Source organism: Onychomys torridus, chromosome 19 (assembly GCF_903995425.1).
Source record: "Onychomys torridus chromosome 19, mOncTor1.1, whole genome shotgun sequence".
NCBI lineage: Eukaryota > Metazoa > Chordata > Mammalia > Rodentia > Cricetidae > Onychomys > Onychomys torridus.
Window position 1 is genome coordinate 61,460,835 of NC_050461.1, and position 8,005 is coordinate 61,468,839.

Genomic DNA, 8,005 nt, shown 5'->3' on the forward strand with positions numbered 1-8,005 from the left:
GCTGTCATTTATCCATTGAGTCTTGCTTGTTTTTAGCAGACCATGGTCATTAGAAACCAAGGCTGGCTATGTTACGGCTGGTGTCTTGTCCTTTTGTAAGTGGATAGAGTTAGAGACTACATGCATGATTACAAACACAAACACATGTATTGTACACACTTTACTTATGAATATGCATTATAAATCTACCTTAGCACATTTTCATCTGCTTTTCAATCTATATGTTTTAAAAGTCACACTTATACTGATATTTCTAATTGCAATTCAGACATAGGCTTTGTTCTATATTTCCCACTTCTAACAATACTCCCTTCCTACTTGAGAAACCTGGCTCTTATTAGATCACCTCCTCTTGTAGTAACTGATCTCCCTTGCAGCTCCTCGTCCCTCACATGTGTAGAGGTTTTCAGTAGGCCACACGAGCTCTTGCATAGTATGTATGACTCGCCCCCTTACTCTGAGATATTGTATTCACCTTGGTCAGGCCATAGCCATAGTCAACTTACATGTTATTTAGTTAATAAACATTTGGCTGATTAACACACCTCAATAACACAATGTTAGAAGTTTTATCAGAGCAAGATACTGTGGAAAGAAAAAGTTTTCCACAATGTCAACAGTTTTAGGTTTTATTTCTCTGTTAAAATTTTACTGTGTTAGTGTCAAACTCAAGTCCACTCATCTTCTTTCCAGGAAATAGGAATGAAATATGCAAATATATTGTAGATGAGGTTTGAGGAAGCTCAGGGTCAGTGAAGAGGAAGGAAAGGCTTTTTGTTGACATTTTAAATTGCCTCATTTAGTAATTTAGTTTTCACTGGATTTGTAAAAGAAAAACAGAGAGGTGTGTGAAGATACATTATAAAAGAGGGCAAAGGGCACAGAGAAAAGACTGAAGCCATTTAAGAATATCCTTTGGCTAATTCACATTATTTCATGTCAGACCAGTAGAAAAGGAGCCAGGGAAAGAAAAAAGAAAGAAAGAAAGAAAGAAAGAAAGAAAGAAAGAAAGAAAGAAAGAAAGAGAAAGAAAGAAAGAAAGAAAGAAAGATTTATCCTTTGTACTTATAGTATTTAAATGTGGGTGAACTTCTATGCAAAAAAAAATAGGAAATTGAGATGGGAAAGAAAATCTTTATATTGCATGTTGATGGAGTTTAAGATGTGCCATTTGAAAATGTGTCTTGGCAATTTGAGCAAACAGTAAAATCAGAAGGTCACTGTGACCTTGTTGTTACCAGTCTCTGAGATAGACTATAAAGCCATTGTCTGTTCTTTGGGATGGAGAGGTAGCTCTTTTGGTATATTGATTGGCATGCAGTTATGAGTACTTGACTTTGGATTTCCAGCACCCATATAAAAAGCTGAGCACACCTCTAATCCTAGCACTGGTGAGATAGAGCAGGAGGATTTCTGGCCTTGTTGGCAAACTGCTCTGGCAGAATCAGTAAGCTCCAACTTCAGTGAGAGACCTTGGCTCAAACAAATTAGGTGGAGAATGAGGAGGACATGTGATATCAATTTTTGACTGGCACAAGCTCAAATTTAACCACACATATGTGCACTTCCCCCATCCAGAATTCTCTTACATTAAAGCAGGACATAATACCCCTAAGAGAAGTGCACATTCTCCACCTAGGGAAAGAAAGCTCCATATAGCTGAAGAGTCAGGAACACAGGGTAGCATCTAAACAAACAGGTGTTTCAAGGTTTCCCTGCTCATTCTTACAGTATCACAGCCAGTTTATTTCACTTGTGCTTTCTCTCTGCTACTATTTTTCACGTCTAAGCATTCCACACACACATTTTTTTTTTTTTGTTTCTGAAGGTTCCTATTTCATGTAAAGCTTACATCAAATTGATTTGTAAGGTTTTTCCTCATTAATGTGTCTTTTGTTATAGGTGCTTCAGCTGTGAACCTAGCAATACATAAGGAAGAGCCATCCTTTCCTATGATATTCTTTTAACTAAATTATGATGTAGGAGACAAAGCTTAACATATAAAATATGTTAAGTATATCTAACAGCAAGTTTATCAGCATCTGTGACCCAAGCATTATCAATCTGTGGATGTTAGTAAAGTATAAAGACATGTGATAGCAGCAGATAGATGCCAAAACATAGTGAGCAAAGCATTCTAGAATCTATATAGGTTTTGTACCATCCCATTTTGCTTTGTTCTTTTTTACCTTGAATGGACTTTGTTAATTGGATATAGGAGCATTGGCATCTTCTTTAATGCTAACTAATGTTCTAGTTCGGATAAAGTTCTGCTTATCACATTGAGTCACAAAACAGAGTAGTTTTAAGGAAGGTCTTCCAAGGCATGTGGGTCTGTCTAGTCCCTCTCCCTACCACACGACAAGGTAAATTGAATCCATCAGCAGCATTTTGTACCAGGTGCAACTTCTGGGTGGTCTTTAAGAAGGACTCTAATTAGAATGCATTTTAATGATGCAATTTTTTTTTCACAGCCTGCTGAAATGAGTGTGGGAGGTTGGCCATGGAGAGTTTCAGTTACCATCTATAGACAGCAGGAGAAAACCTTTCCTAGCTACATCTGTTGCTGAGACTTCGGCTGTGAATTACTCACAAATACATGTTGTTCATAGCATTCTATTATTTTCCCTAATATCTAGAATTCAAGGTGGTGCCATGGATTAATAAGTGTAATTTAGCACTCTTGTCCATAGCATTCAATGTTAGCAAAATATGCTGTCAATTCTGCTTCATTTTTGTGAAAATAAGGGAAGACAAGCTTTAATAGGATTTCATAGTTTGGTTGTGTGATTCCACGCTAATACAGTATGCTTGGGTGGAAAATTATTAGTAATATAATACTTTCACATTGGGTATTAAGATAGGAATGGGCTTTCTGTCTATCAAGATTAACTGAAAAATTCAAGACCAGGTTGTGAAACATAACAAAGTTTTAAAGACCACCGTGTCTGATGAAATCTCCCAAGAGAAATGAACGTAATTCAATTCAATGAATGTGAAAAAAGGAATAGTTGATGCAACAACATTTGAGCATAAAACACTGTGAAATCTTTAATCTACCTTAGAAGGAGGGAGACAAAACATTTGCTGAGGTAGTGGAAGAGACAGAGAAAATGTAAAGAATAACTTGCAAAGATGATATAATTAAAAATAAGTCAAAACTAGAGAAAAAAATATGATAATGAACAGTCTCAAAGGATGAAATCAGAGCAGAAGCCAGCAAGAAAGCTAAAGGCCATTGCTCCAATGAAGTAGTGATACATTAATTTGTATTTCTTGCTTACAAAGAATGTGCTTTTCAAGAGAGCTTTGGTAGCAGGTATTATTATGAACATAAGTGAAAAATCAATCAGCAAAAATACAAGTAATAGAAGTGGGGTACCCAACTTCATTTTGATCTTTTAATAAATGGAGAAGCAGACATTGACATCCAGGGTTACTTAGGACACAGATGTATATTTTACCTTCAAGGGACAGAGATTCTGTCGGTTGACAACACTTCATCTTCCTTTGCTAGGCAGCAGACAATGTTGTTGTTGTTGTTGCTTTGTTTTGTTTTGTTAACTGTTTAAAATCACCTTTGAAATGTTTTATACCATTTTATACCGTGACAATATGAAATTTAGTCATAGCCTTGCTAGAACACATCCTTTTGTTATGTTTCATGATTTAACCTCAGAAGTTATACAGGGAGAGTGGGGAATTCTTTGGTTGTATTTTCTATTCAAGGGTCGTTAAGATCAGAAGATTTCAGAGAGAAAAACTTAGATATGTCCTATAACAGAAGGATTTGCTTGTAGCTTTTTACTGACCAGTGTTTTCCTCCAAAGTTTGAGAAAACAAAAATTCTATTACTTAGCTGGTAAGCCACCATACTTTGCATACACAACACAATAATGGAAAGAAACCTTTAATCTATTCTCATTCAGCCACCAAAATATTTAGTTTGGAAGCCTAATGAAGATCTTTGTCACAGAGAGCAATGGTGATTTCCAGTCACTCTATGGAGATTATAAAACCAAGAGGCAGGACAGGGTCTGGGGAGAAGACTTGGTGGGTAAGAGCAGTTGTGGTTCAAGTGTGAGGGCCAGACTTCAGATTCCAGCATTCATGTAAGAAGCAGAGGATGGAAAGCCATGCCTATCCATCTGATGCATTGGAGACTGAGGATGAAGGATCACTGGGCATGTGGTCTAGATAAATCAGTGAAGAACACTGTCTTAAAAAAAAAAAAGGAATGATCAATGTAGAAACCTGGAATTAGCTCTAGTGTCTGCTCACAGACATCACCACACACATATAAATATTACACACACATATACAAAAAAGCAGTACAGGCAACAGATGACACAAAGACATAATGATGCTATTAAATAGTTAAATTTCTGCTAATTTTGATATGCTTAAATATACCACTTTTGAATATTTAAATGATATAACTAGATTTAGCACTTTAAAGGAAAGATAGAGGAAATTGTACTACTTTAGTGTTTTCCCTTTGCTCAAATTTACAAACCCAAACTAGTATCTACGTGTGTGTGTGTGTGTGTGTGTGTGTGTGTGTGTGTGTGTGTGTGTACGTTTGCGCATGCATGTGTGTGTGTGTATCCAGTATGAAAATTTATTTATTTATTTTCTTTAGTTGTTGGGACTTAGAAAGTGTCAGTAACTAAGAATTACATACAGACCAAATAAAGCAGAAGTAAAAAGAGTATCCATTTCTTCTTTCCTTTTTAACAGTTAACCCTGTTTCTTAAAGTGTCATTGTATTAGTCAGGGTTCTCTAAAGGAACATAACTGATAGAATGAATGTAAGTATGAGAAAGGGATTTATTAGATTGGCTCATGCAGTATGGTTCAGCTAGTCCTACACTACCTGTCTCATGGGGGGGAGGTCAAGAACCTAGTAGTTGCTTAGTTCACAAAGTTTGGTGTCTCAGCAGGCCCAATCTAGTGCTAAAGGCCTAGAAGATTCCTGGGGAGCTCCTGGTCTTCAGTAGACATTGGAAGACAGCAGTAGCTGGTTTTAACATTGTCAATGGAATGTCTCAGTGACAAGATAGAAGAGTTTGACAGAGGAGTCAAGGCAAGCAGGCAAAACCAAGATTCCCTTCTTCCATGTCCTTTTGTCTGAGCTGCCGCTTGGAAGGGACTGCCATCTTTTAGTTCGGGCCTTCCTGCTTTAAATAAATGGGTCAATCAAGCTCCTCTCAGTAATATCCCATAGCTGTGTTTTAGTTGATTCCAGATGCCATCAAGTAGATAATTAAGATTAGCCATCAAGAGTCCACCCTCTGTCAACTGGACGCGCCATTGCATCTCCTTATTCAGAAGAGGTCACTCCACTCTTCTGTCAAGCATCAAAGACCAATGAATTTCTTGATTATTTTCCCTCTGTTGCTATTCTTTGACTATAAAGTAAGTTCCTTGGTCAGAAGTAATGCCGTGTATAATAATACCATAATGGTGGGTAGGTATTCTCTAAGTCTATGGGTGGTAGTTTGGGCAGAATATGCAGGGAAGGCAAATCCACAATCAGAACAAGTATCTATTCTTGTAAAGAAGAGGGGTTGTCCTTTCTATGACAAAAGTGATCCCTTGTAGACAACTAATACCAGGTTGCAGGCTGGTTACCCCCAATACTGGTGCCATACTGGAACTTACTGTTGATCTCTGATGCTGATAGCTGACCTGGGACTCAGCAGTAGCTGTAGCCAGATAGACCAGGTGGAAGGAGGGATTACCCTTGAGCAAGTCGTCCTCTGATTGCCCCACACATGCTTTGGCGCCCTCTCCCGAAGCTTGGCATATTGACTTCCATCCTTTCGTCTTACGCTGTGTGTGCCGTGCTGGTGAGATGTGCTTCTTGTAGACAACAAATAGATGTGTTTTTTCTTTTTCAATCCAATCAGGTAGTCTGTGCTTTTTAATTGCTGAGTTAAGATAATTTACATTTAGGATTATTGAGAGGGATTTGCTTCTGTAAGTTTGTGTGCACGGTGTCCTCCCAGCTTGTCCTTTTTTGCCCTGCCCTAATTTTATAACCATTTACTTGTTTACTGAGTTGGCCATGATTTATTCTTTCCTAGTTCTTTTTGTTCATGTGTTTCTCTTATAATATTTATTCTCTCATGTTTGGGACTACCTTTCTTTTTCCCCTGTGTATAATATCTGTTAATAGTTTTTGCTTACTGGTCATGGATTGTGTTAGTTTGTGTTTATTTTGGAATGTCTTCTCTCAATTCCCCCCCCCCCTTTAAATAGTTGTTTATTGGCAGTGGGCTGGAAGGGATGGCAGAAGTAGCGTTCACAGACTCCGCCACACACCAGTCACGAGGGCAGCCTAAGAGTGATGGGAAAGCGCCTGAAGGCCCCCTCTTCAACAGCAAGTGGGTAGGCAGGGGGCTGGAGTGTCCATGGGGCAGTCTTAGGCCACCTCTGCTTAGTAGGCATGGTTAGAGACGAAGAGAGATTCACTGGCTGTGGCTCCAGACTGACCACTTGGGGTATACTTTCCTTGACAAGCGAGGCTGTTGGCCAGGGCTCGTTTGATGTATTCCTCCTGGGCAGCCTTCATGTTCTCCTGTTTCCCACCCCAGGCCTTCAGAGCAGAGGCCTGCAGGGCTCGGCCATAAGAGAAAGTCAAGGCCCATGGCTTCAGCAGTGGACACTGGTTGATAGCATTGAGGTTGATGGATGCCTCTTCCTCACTCTGCCCGCCAGATAGGAAAGTGACACCAGGGACAGCAGGGGGCACCATGCGACGAAGCGCTGTGACAGTTGCCATGGCAATCTCCTCATTGCAAAATTTCTGGGTACAGGCTTGGCCAGGGGTGACCATGTTGGGCTTCAGCAATGTGCCTTCCAGATAGATATGGTGGTCACTCAGAGCCTTGTAGACAGCAGCCAGTACCTTCTCAGTTACATACTGACAGCGCTTTAAGTCATGATCCCCATCAGGGAGGATTTCAGGCTCCACAATGGGTACAATGCCATTCTGCTGGCAGATGCTGGCATAAAGGGCCAGAACATTGGCATTTTCCATGATAGCAAGGGCTGAGGGAGTATGTTCCCCAATCTTTAGCACACAACGCCACTTAGCAAAGTCAGCTCCATCCTTCTTATACTGGGCACAGCGTTCAGCCAGCCCATCCAGCCCTTGGGTGGTGGTCTCGCCATTGGTTCCCGCCAGGGGCACCACGCCTTTATCTACCTTAATGCCCACAACACCGCCTTTGGACTTGATAACTTGGGGGAAGGGGCGTCCATCATCCGCCTTCTGGTACAGTGTCTCGTGGAAGAGGATCACCCCCCCCCAATGCAGTGATTCACACGGTTGTCAGCAGTCAGCAGCAGCTGGCGGTAGAAGCGCCTGTTCTCTTCCGTGTTCTCAGCGCCAATGGACTCCAGCCGCTTGGCGATGCTTCCGGTGGACTCATCTGCAGCCAGGATGCCCTTGTCCGGAGCCACAATTCTATGAGCGATGTTAGCCCGTGGCAGCACATTCCTTTCCTAACTCTCTCTGTTGCTGGGTGTTGCCCAGCTGAGAGTGGGGTTGCTCACTGGCAGCTGGGGGAAAGGAGAAGGCCACAGCCAGGGACAGGCTGGTCATGTTGAAGCTGGACACATCTGGCCTGTGCATTGCCATGGGTCACCTTGCCTGGCACAGGAGGGGGTGAATCTGCCGGGTACGGCGGTGGGTAAGCCAAAGGACTGAGGAGAGAACGCGGCTAGAGTCACCAGAACCCCGTTCTGCAGTGCGTTCCAAAAGAACATAGCCTATTCAGCTGAAGTGGGTGGGGTGGGGGGCGTCTTCTCTCAGTTTTAACGATAAGCATTTTGGATATAGTTGTCTTGGTTGGCAGTTAATCATTTTCAAGTCTTTAAATGTTTTTCTGGATTTTGGGATTTCTGTTTAGAGGTCTGATGTTCTGGTGTGTTTTCCTTTGCATATGACTGATATATATGTTTCTTGTGGTTTTAATATTGTTTCTTTGTGTTGTAC

General features: G+C 41.0%; 1 pseudogene; it reads right to left on the reverse strand.

The window, feature by feature from the left end:
* Window positions 1–6,442: 6,442 nt before the first annotated feature.
* Window positions 6,443–7,648, reverse strand: LOC118570578 (annotated as a pseudogene).
* Between the last annotated feature and the right edge of the window lie 357 nt (window positions 7,649–8,005).